Source organism: Trachurus japonicus, chromosome 11 (assembly GCF_045865225.1).
Source record: "Trachurus japonicus isolate A0001 chromosome 11, Traja_1.0".
Taxonomy (NCBI): domain Eukaryota; kingdom Metazoa; phylum Chordata; class Actinopteri; order Carangiformes; family Carangidae; genus Trachurus; species Trachurus japonicus.
The window spans coordinates 34,020,842-34,035,616 of NC_140917.1; the positions used below are offsets into that span (position 1 = coordinate 34,020,842).

General features: G+C 40.7%; 1 protein-coding gene across 1 annotated transcript in view; it reads left to right on the forward strand.

The window, feature by feature from the left end:
- Window positions 1–11,331: 11,331 nt before the first annotated feature.
- fam135b (family with sequence similarity 135 member B) overlaps window positions 11,332–14,775 on the forward strand; it is a 46,402-nt gene continuing 42,958 nt past the window's right edge. Inside the window, exon 1 of the mRNA XM_085792343.1 lies at window positions 11,332–11,738. The gene's annotated coding sequence lies outside the window, so the exon portion shown is untranslated. The remainder of the gene's footprint in view (window positions 11,739–14,775) is intronic.

Sequence of the window (14,775 nt, forward strand, 5' to 3'; positions counted from 1 at the left end):
GGTATTATAATATGTTATAATTGTTAGTAACTCGCGGACAATGCCCACATGCATTATAAGTTATAATGTGTTATAATTGGCTTATAAACATGTATAACTATAGTTATAAACACTCATAAATTATCATAAGACTTTATAACAATAAGCATAACACAATTATAGAGCATTATAACTCTGTTAGGCTATTACTCTATGATGTGTTGTGCTTATTGTTATAAAGCCTTATGATAATTTATGAGTGTTATAACTATAGTTATACAGTGTTATAACTGCATTATAACTCATTATAAGTATGGTTATAATGGGTTATAGAGATAGCCGTCCAATAAAGTGTTATCATAACCATAATGAACTATTTCCACCATGATTCTGATATGAGTCTAGACATACTGCACCATGTAAAAGCTTAAGGATATCAAGCCACTGAACAGCACTAGTTAGCGGTTATCTCAGATACCTTTCCATGAACCATGGTTACTGCACCATCTTAAAAACTCATATTTTACACTTTTCCCATATTTTATTTGAAGCGTTGATATATAAGAAAATCCTATATTTGTGTTTTTAAGAACCAAAAAAAAAAAAACTACATAATGTAGCTTTAAATCTCCTTTCAGAATTCCACCTGGGGCTCAGGTAACAACAGGTTGGTGAGTCTCTCTTCTGATTTGCTGATAGTTTTCTGAGTGAACTAATCAGATTTATATGGCGGATTTAGGGTAAGTCCCACAAGGGCCTGGTGGGCTGGGCATAGGGTGCTGATTGTTTTGTTGTGACATCACAAAGTTACAGAAGTCCTGATGGCTCCTTTTAAAGCTCAGTGTCTGAATGTAGACAGAGGCTTTGATACTTACACAGAATCAATATTGAAGCCTGAACTGATCAGAGAAGACTGGTGTATGGAGACTGGCATGGTTAACTCACTTCATACAACACGAGGCCTCAGTAATTATGAAACCGACTGCATTTGTGCAAATTTCCACAATATCACAGCTGCAGGGCCCTAGTTTGTTTTAAATAATGAACTTAAATTACTGAAAACATAATTAAACATGGACATATTATTTACCACAGTTGCCTGCACTGGGAGTGGAGATGTGGCTTCTCTCAAGAAATGTCTATGGGTTACGATCACTCTTTCACAATGAACAAGGTGGATGATAAATGACAGTTATATCATGCAGCGTTTCAAAAAGGCCTCTGACAGCAGTGCACTTGTCTAAGCAGAGGTACATTATGAATACACCTTCATTTGCATTATCCCAGCTTTCTTTATGTATCCTGAGTAGACAGGACGGCTTTCTACAGCAGTTCCAAACCCATCATCAACATGACAGATAGTGATAGCGAGGACTCTTTCCAGAGGCAGAGATTGTAGCTCGTCAAGTCTGGGAAATAAATGAGGCAGGGTTTGGCCGTAGCCCCTCTCATCTCCGCTGTTTGAACTCTCTTGCAAATGTGTACGCTCGCTCGGGAAGTATGCGGACGTGTGTGAGTGTACAGTCAGAGACATGACTAATGGCTGGGTCAGCAAGGTGTCTTCAGAGGAGGTGTCGCACTCTAACATTATGCCCTTCACTTCAAGGAGCATCTTCAGAGCCCCAGAGGGACTCACTGCTTATCCATCCACAGGCCGGCCTGATGAATGTCACTGATGGAATGTGACAGGAGGGAAGCCTTCAACGTCTCACCTCTAAAATTCACTATCTGTGAACAGTTTGATATTCATGGCAAAGTTAGATGAGAAAGTGAGTATTACTCTTACACCTGTCGATGAAATATGAAATTTCACTCAAGAGAAGAGTGGATCTGTAGATTTATCAGATCAGTGTTTGTATGAATAATTTCAAAAAAAGAGATTTTTGGATATAAAAAATTACACTAGGTTGATCTTAATACTTAAATGTTACCTACATGATCTCCCACTAATGCTAATCTAATGCTATATTCACACCATAGACTGTAAAAAGAATGGACGTAGCACCCGTGACGTCACCCATTGGTTTGGGGGAGTCTGTTTTGTGCTCCTACTACGCCATTTGAACTGCACCATCTTGGATTTTAGTGGGAGTCTACTCTCCATATTTGGAGAGGTGCGGCGGTTTGCCGGCCGAGAACCCACCCACTGAACTCCAAGCAACCAATTAACGGCCGGTATCTGTCTGTCTGTGAACCTGTCACTCAACGTAACCACGCCCCCATTTATGGACGAATTTTAAGCCTAAACAACACACAGTGTTCAGGGAGGTGGAAACTATTGGTAGAGACCAAAAAAATAAAATGTACCAGGCTGTAAATATGTTTTTTTAAGCTGTAAAGTCGGCTATTTTAACATGGGGGTCAATGGAGAGTTGCTCACTTCTGGTCTCAGCCCCCAGAGGCCGCAGGAGAACTGCAGCTTTTTGAACGCTCATGACACCCATGTTGGCAGAATGGGAAAAAACAGTAAAGACACGCCTAGTTCCTTCTTAGGAGTTTTTCGGCATTACATTTCTGGTTAGTTCCAACTGACAACAAGTCTGAATGAGTTTTCTTATTTGTGGCCCCTGAAAACAGATCCCATAAAATTTGCGGGCGCATGGCGTCTGTCTGACTTCCTATTTCTCCGACCATACATTTCTATATTTTTGCTTCCATTAGTCCAACTTCCCATTTCTCCAATTTAAGTAACCCTAACCCTAGACCTAACCATATCCCTCTTGAATAAGTTGGATTAATGGGTAGTCAGAGAAATGGGCAGTCGGACTGACATTAGTATTCTCCCCAAAATTTGCAGTGTACAACTCCTATAAAAAACAGCTGGTTTAATTTTATTTGTGTTAATGTACTGTAGGATTGCAATTGAAAGTAGGCTATCTGCAGCTTTGGTGCATTTCCAGCCACCTACTCACTATTGACCACTGACATGTCAGTAATTGTTTTCCATCAATAGGAGATATAGTATATTGCCAACTCAGATTTACAAACATGAATGGGTTTTCCTCCTTAGCCGCTCATAAGAACACAGTCCATAACCTCTAGTTAGCTAACAAAGTTGCAGAGTAAGCAATAAGAAAGCAAACAGTTTACCCTTTGGAAATATGAATATTGCAGTGAGTTTTGTTTTACTTCACAAAGTCCAGCCACATTAAAAAGGAACTCAGCTCTGCATTTGACTGATTTTTTATGCTGTCTTAAGTCATGCCAGTACAAATCCAGTATATTGTGCTGTAGCAGTTTGATGCAGCTTGGTCAGCAGTGTTGTTTAATGTCTTCATGGCAAATTAGTCCTATAGTCAAGATGCTCAAGTACTCAACAGCTTTATACAACGGATGGACTATTAATTTGATCTGAGCCACAGTCAAAGTCCATCCATGTGAAACAGCATCCTGACTGTATGTCCTTATTCACCAGAAGGATGTGTGAGTGTTCTCATTTAACCTTTGTCAGGAAAGCAAATAACTGTATTTCCCAGTATGTCACATAATCCATGAAGCAAATTAAAATGATGTTGTTACTGGCTTGCCTTTAAGCATCTCCTCACATAATAGCCACTCTTATAATTCTGTAGCAGTTGTGAAGGAAAGAGCAGAAGGAGACAGGAGGATTAAACATCACAACACAGGTCTTGTTTGTTCGTGATTGTGCAGCTTTGCAGGTTGCATTTGTTTTCACATTTAAAGTGATGCACAGAGAGAATCGCTTCAACTCCCTTTGTGTGTTAGACAAACAAAGCCACCAGGGTAAGTTGTCACTGTAAGTAACATGAAAGGCCCCAGAGGTTTGGAAAGCAGGCAGCCGTCTTAACGCAGGCCAGCGCGGCTTCCCGAATGTTTATTTGCCCGTACACTGACATGAAACCTCATCAAACCTGCACCAGCAGCGCTACATTTACTGTAAATATAATTGTGTGTAATGTGCATCCTCCAAGATTAAAGAGCTGTGGTTACACAGCCTACCCCACGCCAGACATCACACTGCATTTAGTGCTGTCAGGGTTCAAAAGTGAAGGAAGAACTTCAGAATGAAACAGAAGAAAGTCCCCGTGTATTCCAGTAAACATCCCATCATGTAATCAGTCAGTCGATTAGGTAATGACATGTCATCGCTTTACTTCTTGACATTTATGAACATCTGATGGGACTTTCCTTCTGTTGCCACCCAATGAGAGCCAGAGTAAGCCAACACTTTGTTTCTTCATTTGTCTGAATTAATTGTAGAAATGGATCAGTGTTGCTGATCAGTTCAGTCACGTTACAACTGAAATGTGCAAACAAAAGTTTCAAGAACTAGCTGCTGCTGCTGTAATCAAATATAAATTCATTCATCCGGCTTTTTTTTTTTTTTTCCAGCAAGGGGTTAGAGACCGGAAGCTTAGTGTTGATCACTTAAGAGCATTTCCCCCTTTCACTTTGTTAAAATGTCATTCAGCGGAGGTTTATGTGCTGCATGTGCGTGCGTGTGTGGGCCAGATTAAAAGGCAAATGGGCATCTTCTTTAATCTACACGAAGATAAAGATCCTGCTGCGCCCATCAAGTCACTGAGTTATCACACAGAGGGAAATATAGATGTTTCCTCTTCCTAAATGAAGATTAGACATAGATTATCAGTGAACACCCAGTTTTAAATGAGTTGCTGTTGTTATGGAAACTGCACAAAAGAAAAAAATATCTCAGAGACAAAGATTACTGACAGAAATCCAACATGAGACTTTTCTTTTTACCTGGTCAAAGCAGGGACGTAGAAGGCCATGTTTCGACCTCCTCTCCGTAGACAGACAGGGCTCGGTCAACGGGACGCAGCGGAGAAGATGCAGGAGTGGATGGAGCCTCGGATGTGAAATTCCCTCCCTGAAGTCAGTCCTACCTGCGCATGTTGAGGACTGACTGAGGGGAGCAGCACAGGGGATGCTAAGGATTTTCCTGAGGACACATAAAAGTTTGTTCAATGGGTTCTCATTGGCCGGGAGCTCTTCAGGAGGTGGTGACTACTTTTTATTACCAACACTTAAAAAAGATGCAGAAGCACATGGGCCTCTATGTGTACCCCCCCCCAGCCTTCTCTGCTTCTTCTTCTTTTTTCTTCCTGTCGTTCAGCGTGCCTCCTAATAACATGTGCCACCTGTATGTAATTCTCTTAATAATTATCGTCAGCACGGGGAAGAAACCTGCAGTGAGTGATGAAATGTGGATTTCATAATCACGCGTACTCATCAGTGTAGCCGAAAGAATGCATGTCAGCCTGTGGCGTTGACGTGAATTTAGCCTTGTTATTACCCTAGGGGCCCTCGGGCAGACATGCTGTTTATGCATCCTGCATGTTATGTAATTGATTTTATGGTGTTTGAGCTTTGAGTTTCGCTGCACTTCGGGAAGCTCAGTCTCAGAGAGCCACGACGCGCTGATGGTTTTCATGCAGGAGTGTCACATTAACCCAAATTTAGAAAGCGCACTGTGGCATTCTGCTTAACTCCTACTCTGTTTAGCCTGTGCAGACGTTTCTGACATTTCTAACACATACAAATGTATCATCTCCGCAAAGAACTTGTCAGCTCCTCTGGCAAACAGAACCTTGTGTACAGATCTCCAAATTTTGCAACACCTGCTTCAAAGGAAAGGCATTTTTAATATGAAATAGCTATAACTACCGCCGTCAGGGAGAATATTAACAGTCTTGACTTGGACATATTTTTACAAGGCTGCATGAAACAGCATGGAACTTCCCCGATCGCAGAAAAAAAGGCCCTATAATTGGCTCATGTGCTGCATTGTTGTCAGATGCACTTCCACATCTGGACCAAGTCTGGCACACAGAGAAAATCTCCTTGGTTGTCAATACCAGAAACACTGCAGACTGAGGCTTACTGGGCAGAGGTGCAGTTTTGCTATCGTGTTTAAAGGGATAGTTCAACATTTTGGCAAACTGGCCCATTGCCATAATAATAATAATGCCAATAATAATAATCCTTATGGTTTTAGGAGTAGGTTAATTGTCGGTGCAAGCTATTTTTAGAACGGCGGAGCAGAGCCGTGAGCTGCTCAGAGCTACACTATGAAGGCTAATGGAATTTCTTGGTTTCTCTCATCAAACTCAAACTCCAAAACGCTCTGGTGGACAAGTTGTGACCTGCACATTCACCACGCTATGAGTTAATAACAGAACGTTACGAGACGGAGTTGTTTTAGAGGCAAATACAGAAACTGCTTGATGAAAAACTGCCCCCGACGGGAACATGCATCAGCGGTTTTGCATGAATTTACCTCAAAAACAACTCTCTCTCTCATAACGTTCCATTATTATCTCATAGCATGGTGAATGTGCAGGTCACAACTTGTCCACCAGAGCGTTTTGGAGTTGTTGGATTGTGTATTTGATGAGTTTGATGAGAGAAACCAAGAAATCCCATTAGCCTCCGTAGTGTAGCTCTGAGCAGCTCGCGACTCTGCTCCACCGTTCTAAAAATAGTTAATAATAAATAATTGCACCGACAATTAAAGGTAATGAAACTACACCTAAAACTATAGGGATTATGGCAATGGGCCAATTTGCCAAAATGTTGAACTATCCCTTTAAGTATTTCTTTTATGGTTTTCATTATAACAACTGTGTGTAAATCTTGGATTATTGATATCAGGGATCGTTATCCTCACAGTAAACTGAGACTGTAATTTACTATAACCGATAATGTAAAGGTTGAGGACAAAGCATTTGTTTCTGTATCATATTACATGAATCAATTGTTTGTATAGCTGCACCACAACGCCCGTGTCAGAGAGAGCTGTGAGGAAACATGAGACAGTGACTGAGGCTCCTCAGAGATCTGGCAGAGAGATCATGTGTCCAGCCTTGATAATTGAGAGCTCATGCTCACAATGAGAGAGCAGACACACACAAGCAGACAGGAGGAAAGAGAGAACAGTTTGCGATTATTCATCCGTGCAGCACACCGCATGACCAGTACACTTGTGACCCGGAGTCACGTCAGGCCCTCTGGTTAGAGTACATCCTGATACTGTTGTGGAAAACGCAGCAGTGTGGACACAGAGCTTCAGCAATAAGCTGTGGACCATCAAACTTTAGGCTGTGTGGAAGTGTCCCATTTGTACACCGATAGGTTTTTGGTTGCAGCCAAGTCTTCCCAGAATGCTTTATGAGAGGTTGTAAACACAAGTTTGTGGTCCAATGAGGATGGATTGTTTCTAAACTGAGGTTAATGTGGCTCTGACCTCTGCTCTCATACACAGTAGCATTAAAATCATCTCAGTTAATCTGAACAGACCACAGTGTTGTTAGCTGTAGTGAGATTTAAAGGAAAGCAGGAAATCAGCATATTAGCTAACTTATACCCAGTAGGTGCAGTACATGTGTTTTTACAGTTGGATGTCAGTTTATTGCTCACTCTAGTGTAGGTTCTTTGGAGTAGAAATCCAAATGGGCAGCAGGCTGGTTAAATTTTAAAGTGAACAAGCTCCTGCCTCTACAGAGTCTGACAGAGTGGGAGTGCAGTCAGCACATCTCCAAACATAGCCCACTAAAGTTAACCTGTTTAATTTCCATAGAGAGCGCCATAAAAAGTAATAATTGTGGGGAAATGGTTCATTTGAAAATTGCATGCACAGTTAACTTTGTGTAACAGTCATTCGGGGTGAAGAAAGCACCTAAAGTTTGCTATCATTAGCCAACATCATACCACAGCAACACTACAGTGAAATTAATCAAAAAAGAATTTATAAAAAAAAAAAAAAAAGAATTTGCTATGTAAGAAGATACGATTCCTGCCTAACGAAGTCATATACTGTAGGCCAAGTGTTGCTTACACAGAGCTGGGATCAGGACAGGTTTAGTTTAATGAAGTCTGTCTTAGTTAAACCAGAGGATAGCAGCTAGCTCTGCACTGTCAAAAGAGAAAATGTAGCCTACTACCTAGATTATGATCTATGATGTCTGTTTCTGCCAATGAAAGGTTTTACTGTTGGTTGAAAATCATCATCAAGATCATTAGCCATGCACTTAAGTTCGAGAACTGGGACCTCCAATATTTCTGTATCATAACCCATCAATTTTATCTTAATATCAACCAAAATGTTGCATTACATTGATGAAAAGATCAGATAATAAGGTAAGACAAGACAAGACAAGACAAGACAAGACAAGACAAGACAAGACAAGACAAGATAACATATGTTTACTTTCACATAACAAAACAAAACATAACATAACATAACATAACATTTCTAATCATAAATCAAGATTTCACAATACAGATTTCTACCAAATCTCCATAAAAATCTACAAAACAGTCACATCACATTCATTTACATTTGTTATGTAAATATTAGAATTGCTACATCAAGATAAATACATAGCTGGAAGCATTTAATTCTCCAGTTGGGTTTCATTAAACCACTGGAGTGAGGATCAGCAGCTCAAATTGTGTTTTTTCCCCCATGATACAGCAGAGCTAATATCTTACCACTGCTTTTTTTATACTAATCAAACCATTCATTTAAATTAAAATAAACCTGTATGGGAACATTATCATTTATTTATTCAAGTATTCTTGTCTTTATATATGAATGATAGATAGCTGAATTGAAGATATGTTTTGTATTTGTGATCATCCCTTATCTGCATCATATCAACAGAGACTTGTGTTGAGTGTAAGGCATCAGTTGAAAGAAGTGGTGATGACCAGTTATGAGGCGTTACCAAAGTGATCACTGTTATCTTTACTTTCACAGCCTTGGAATCGTCATCTAACTTTGATATGAGGCTGTTTAAAAATGTGTGTCCTTGTTGTGTAACCTCTTTGAAATTTCTGCCAGTGTTTTTTCAGACTATATGGTCATCTGGGCTCTGGCAACCGTCTGAAAAAGAAAAAAAAAATCAATAGCGCTCCTCTCTTAATCAAGAGTGCTTGGAGCTTATGGCAGAGCGCCATGAGAGAAAGCAGCAATTGACTTTGGGTTTTTTAAGCAGAAGGTGAAGCCGGGAACACAGGAAGAAAGCAGTGTCCTAGGATCACTTGGGCAATCAGAGACACAAAATGAACAAACAAGCTGAAAGAGGCTGCTTTTGATACCAGTCATACACCCAGTTTCTACAGACAGCGGCTTATAGGTCATAGACATTTTTATTCCTGTTACATAATCCTCTACTCTCCCTTATCTGACAAGTGATTAGTCTGTGAGGAGTTGTTTAACCAGGACAGATGGCATTTTAATTGCAGTACCTGTCTGCCAGGAACAAAAGGAGCCGGTGCTGGTTAATGGTTGTCTGCCTGTTGTTACTAAGCTGTTTTTTTTTTTTTTTTTGTATGAACGCTGGAGAACATCCGAAGCATCAGGTGTGGACATTGGCTGCTGTTTCACACATTTCACATATGTACTGTAGCACTACAACAGAAGAGTGTCTGCTTCAGATACGTTTTCACCTACTCCAGATACAGTGTTTGGTTTTAGATCAGCAGGTAGAATGAAAATTCCAAATAAATAAATGGATAAATAAACAAAACTGTAACTGTACACAAGGCAGGTACAAAAAGTACACTGCCGAAAGTTTTCTGCATCGGCCCTTCATGACCGAAGCACAAACCCAAATCCCATCATGTCTCCACTTCAGGATTTTCGTTGCTGTCTTCTTCACTGAGACACTTCAGATTACTTTCAGTTCTTTGTAATAGGGAGCTGGCATGATATAATCTGTTTAATGTACAATTGATTTGAATTGGACCTTTGCATTTTCACATGCAGCTCCCCTGGGTAATACCAATATAGATTCAGTTTTGAAATGCATGTGTTAAAATTACTTTTCTCCGGTATAACTTTTACATGAGAGATATCACAAATTATTATATTTGTATTATTCATTCTTTGCTTCTTTGTCTTCAAGGCCCTACATGCATCTTTTGAATATCTCAGGACTTTGGAAATCACATTTTATGACTGCACATATGAATATATAATCCACAGGGCTGGATTAACTTTCTGGGAGGCCCAGGGATGAAAATAAAATGCTGGGCCCCTATAAGCCCCCAGTCAGTATATGCAATAAATCTATTTTTTCAATGCAGGATCACAGAGACCTACAGTACATGTGCTGTGTGGTAATTTTAGCAAACAAAACCTAATTTAAAATTCAACTCATGACTGAAAAACAAAGAGGGTATCATGATAAAATAAGAATCCACTTATTTCCATAGTAGACATGATGATCTGTAATCTGAATGTTATGACCAGCAGTTACCCTCAACACTGTACAGTGTTTTAGCACCTTTCTATTTATTGTTTTTACATTACACAACTTTACAATTATTTTTTCTCCTTCTGTTGCTCAGCTCTCATAACCTTGCTTCCACCAGCAGGACAAACAAGGTCAGATAAACTATGTACTCTACATTCCCAGCTCAGAACTAAAAGACAAACTTAGTAACTTGCCTGCAGCAACTCTTACTAAATATCCTTCTCACGTGTTAGTGGCCAGAAACATGACTCCAAATAAATAGTCTTCTATGTGGAATCGCTCTGTGCTTATTAGATGTAGGCTATATCAGTTTCATTAGGTATAAAAATGAAGGTTAAAGCTCTATATCATATCAGCTCATACTTGAGTGATGCATATTCCCAAATACAATTTAAATTGAATTAGACCAAGCATCAGCTCACTGAGGCACAGCGACCCTGGAGCTTTTACTGTAGTGCCTCTGCTGTTCTTTTTTGTGGTCCGAGTCCCTCACAGCCTTCACCTTGTATCTTGTGACACGAAGCCATTTGGGTTCTGTAGTACCTTGACATTGATTCTGATCACTTCGTGAATGGTTTTGGAAGAATTATAGTTACTGTTGCATTTTATGACTCTAGTAAATTATAGCTCAGTTTCCAGCATAAATCTATCCAGTCAGAGCTTCAATGGAAAAAGTTTATAGTTTCTTATTGACTAGAGTTGAGATTTGAGGCTGGCAACTCAACAATGAGCAACCTTGTCAATTATCAACCAGAGCTAAATGAGACTGCATCTCAATTAGAAGTGCTGGTTATTTAATGGCTGCATGCACTTTTTTTTTTTTTTTTTTTTTACTACCTAGGGAACTATATGCAGACGACATGCTCACTTCTGCCCCTGTAGCTGCGTGTTTGTCATTGCATTAATGCTGTGTTTGCATAATAACATCCAGCCTTTGTGTCTTAGCATGGTAATTTCCGACTGCACGGTTCACTTCAGCTTTTAGGGGGGCAGGCTGTGACGTCAGCTCGCCCGCTGGACGCGCGCTCTGTAGTGCAGCAGCAGCACCAACACACACATAGCCTACACACACACACACACACACACACACACACACACACACACACACACACACACACACACTGACTGGGTGCTGACTATTAATATTCCTCCTAACTATCCACTGTCTGTATGCATTGTGTGCAAAACGCGGGGCGGACCCGGAGGATAAGCACACAGCGAGATCCCGCGACAGACGCTGCTGCACTTCTCCAAATTGAAATCCCCGTCAGGAGAGAGAGAGAGAGACTCACACACACACAGAGCAAAAGGGAGAGAGGGAGAGGGAGAGAGAGAGGGGGGGACTGCAGAACATACAGGGTCTGGATGAATAACCATGGCAACAGCAGCAGCAGCAGGAGAAGCGGTGATATAAACATTGCAAACCGCGCATCCATCCGCAAATCCGCGATTTACTGAGCTAAAGGCTGGACCCCGAACCCCCTCTGTGGATACCAGACTTTGATCGCTGCTAAGGTGAGGCTGCTTTATTCTACATGTGACAACCCCCTCCACCCCCCCACCCCCCATCCCTCTCCTTGTGCCTGCTGGTTGTTGTGTCCGCATGTGTGGGGAACATGAGAGGATTGATGAGAGGATAGGAGGATGCTCGTTGTTGTACATTAGAGCGGAGGGAAGCTGCTACTGTAGCCTGCTGGGTGATTAGAGCGCTGTCAGGCTGAATGGGGATGGCTTTAATAGGAAACACTCATACATCATAATGTGCCGCTGCTATACAGTACAGTGCGTGTAAGCCCAGGGTCTGACCTTTTGTATGTGTGGACATGCAGCATTGGACATGATCCCACACTGTTAAGTTTACAAAACGAAAAGGGAGTATTTAAATGAAATCGGACTTTTCAAAATAAATGTATTAGTGAAATGTACAGCATGAGCACTCTCATGTAGAAATTACCTAAATTGAATACAGTGTAATTAGATTTACAGGTACAAGCTGTATACGGTACAGTGTGTGCTGTTTATTGCAGTTGCTGGAGTCTGAAATAGTCGTACGGTGTCTGAAAGGAAACAAAGAAAAGCTCCCACTCCAGAATGAAAGAACGCAAGGGCTGTTGTTGTCTTTGTCTCAGGCAGGATGCAAAGAGACGGGAATAGAAGTAAGAGATGATTCAAGGTTAAACAGATGACAGATAATAAGGCTGCTCAGTCACACGTGACTGATGTAAACATTTCATTACTGCGGGAAACCACGAGACCATGTTGGAGTAGTAGACTGTGTCATTTGACTTCATACTTTTTTACGAGTTCATCCAAGAGTGCACTCACATGCATGAGTTGAGAGTATAAATAATAATGCGTCTGACTGCAGATTGCATGCTGCTCCAGCGGCTCTCACTGAGAGGGAGTGAAAGTTGGCTCCTCCAGCTGCTTGGAGCTGCGTTATTAAGAGAGAAGCCCCTTGATCATCAGAGGATCTCAGTGGAGATAGAAAAGGATGCCAGTCACATCCTCTCAAAGTCCTACTGTACTCTCACTCATTTAACTCTCACCATTCGCTCTCTTTTTCTTGCTTTAGCACAGATTTTGCCTTGTAATTCTAACAACAAAGAGCCTAATGCAGGGATCATTTCGGAGCAAATGCCAGATTATGCTGTCACATGAGTGCTGGGCTGGCACACTGTATTCCTGCAAAGGGCACTCTTTCTGAAGTATGGTTGGTTGTATCAACTTTGTGATTTGATAGATCTTACTATCCCTTGAAGAAGAAGCTATAACTCCATTATTTTGACACTTATCACTATATCCTGTGATCACCCTTTGTCTGTGATTGTGTTCCGCAGGAGGAGTTGAATGCTAATAAACAGAATAATGTCTGAGTATTTATTGTAATTTCCGGCCCCCTTTTTTTTGTGAGCCGGGCAGCTCCCCGTCGTGGCACACAATGACTCCGTGCCAGTGACACCTACGCCTACTGTACCTGCAAAATCTGCTCCTTCCATATTCAATCATGTCATGAGGACGTTGCCTCCTCATCCTCCGCACACTGACACTGGAGATGTCAGTCAGTGTTCCCGGCTGAACCGACACCACCAGCAGGAGCAGTGTGGAGGGGGAGGAGGAGGAGGGCAGCTTCTGGGCAGCCAGATTTTTTTTAAGTTTTTTTTTAAAGTTTTTCCTCAAGGTGGAGGAATCAGTGGAGCTGCAAACTCTACTCATTCCAGTGTGTGCGCATTTGGTGCCCGTGTTAAATAGTAATCAGACAGCAGATGGCTGTTTTGTAATGATTAGAGTTTAATGATTTGCAGCCAGTAGAAAATCAGATAGTTTGTAAAAGTGCACAAACAGCAAATTACTAGTGTTAGCCTTTATAGGCTACAGGTTGTGCAGATATGTGGAGGTTCTACAGCTAACGCAGAGATGTGTGCTGTTTGATCTTGTGCACCAGGTGAGCTATAAGGTAACATGGGTTTTAAAGGGAAGTGATTTTTTTACTCATCAACATCATGCTTTTGGTTGAAAGCTTTAATAAATGAGTGTGTATCCAGCTGCATATTTGGAAAAAAATATTTCAACTGGTTTTCATGCCAACCACATCCTTTGAAACTCTGGGGTAAACTAGAAATAGAATCACAGATGTGTTTGGATTTCACTTAGAGCATTTTGATTATAGAGGAAAACATTAAAAAAGAAGGTCTAGATTTTTTAATTACCTCAGTTTTTTTAGCTGTACAGTCCCACCTTTTCCAAGATTCAGACAAACTGGGCAGTTACCTACAGTAAAGGAAATTCAATTTTGTTCATTGACCAAAGAAAGTATGAGCAAAATGCCAACAGACATTTTCAAGTCTAGAATGACAAGGAAGAGTAACCTTATGTAACCTCCCCCTCTCTAACAAGACATTCATTGTTAAAGCAAATAATTCAATAGAATTGAAATAAAAATAGTGTTAGGCCAACACAGCACCATCATAACATTTTTTAACATCCCTGTTCCTTTAAAGTTATTGTTTTTCTCTTTTTAAGAGAAATTCTCTTAATATCAAAAACGTTTGTATTATCACAACTGGCTACACTGCAGCACTGCTGGTTTTTGTTCCCTTTCCATTTCTGAACGTGACTGTCTAAATTTTGTTACAAAGCCTTGTGAAATTCTGGTGGGGAAACACTGGATCCTGATCGAAGAAGTCTAAAAATAGGGCCCACTGGAATTGGCCTAATACAGATTTTTTTTATTTGCGAGATGTTTCTTGGATAAAGCTGCCAAAAAGTCCTTGTTTGTGTTTGTCTGACAGCAAATCCCATGAAAAGACCAAAACCAATAAGGGATTTATTGTGCTAAAAAGTATTGTCTTTGTTGCTGGAAGCATTTTTCTTCAATTCTCTATAAATTTGCGCTCCATCTTCATTGGGCTAAAATCTAAATTCCACACACAAGACCTTCAAAGTCGGAGAATGATAAAGATTTTGCTCTTTCCGTGGGATTCGATGACAACATGAAAACAAGGGAAACTTTTGTTGACGGGTTGTTTCTTCGGCATCATCATGATCACCG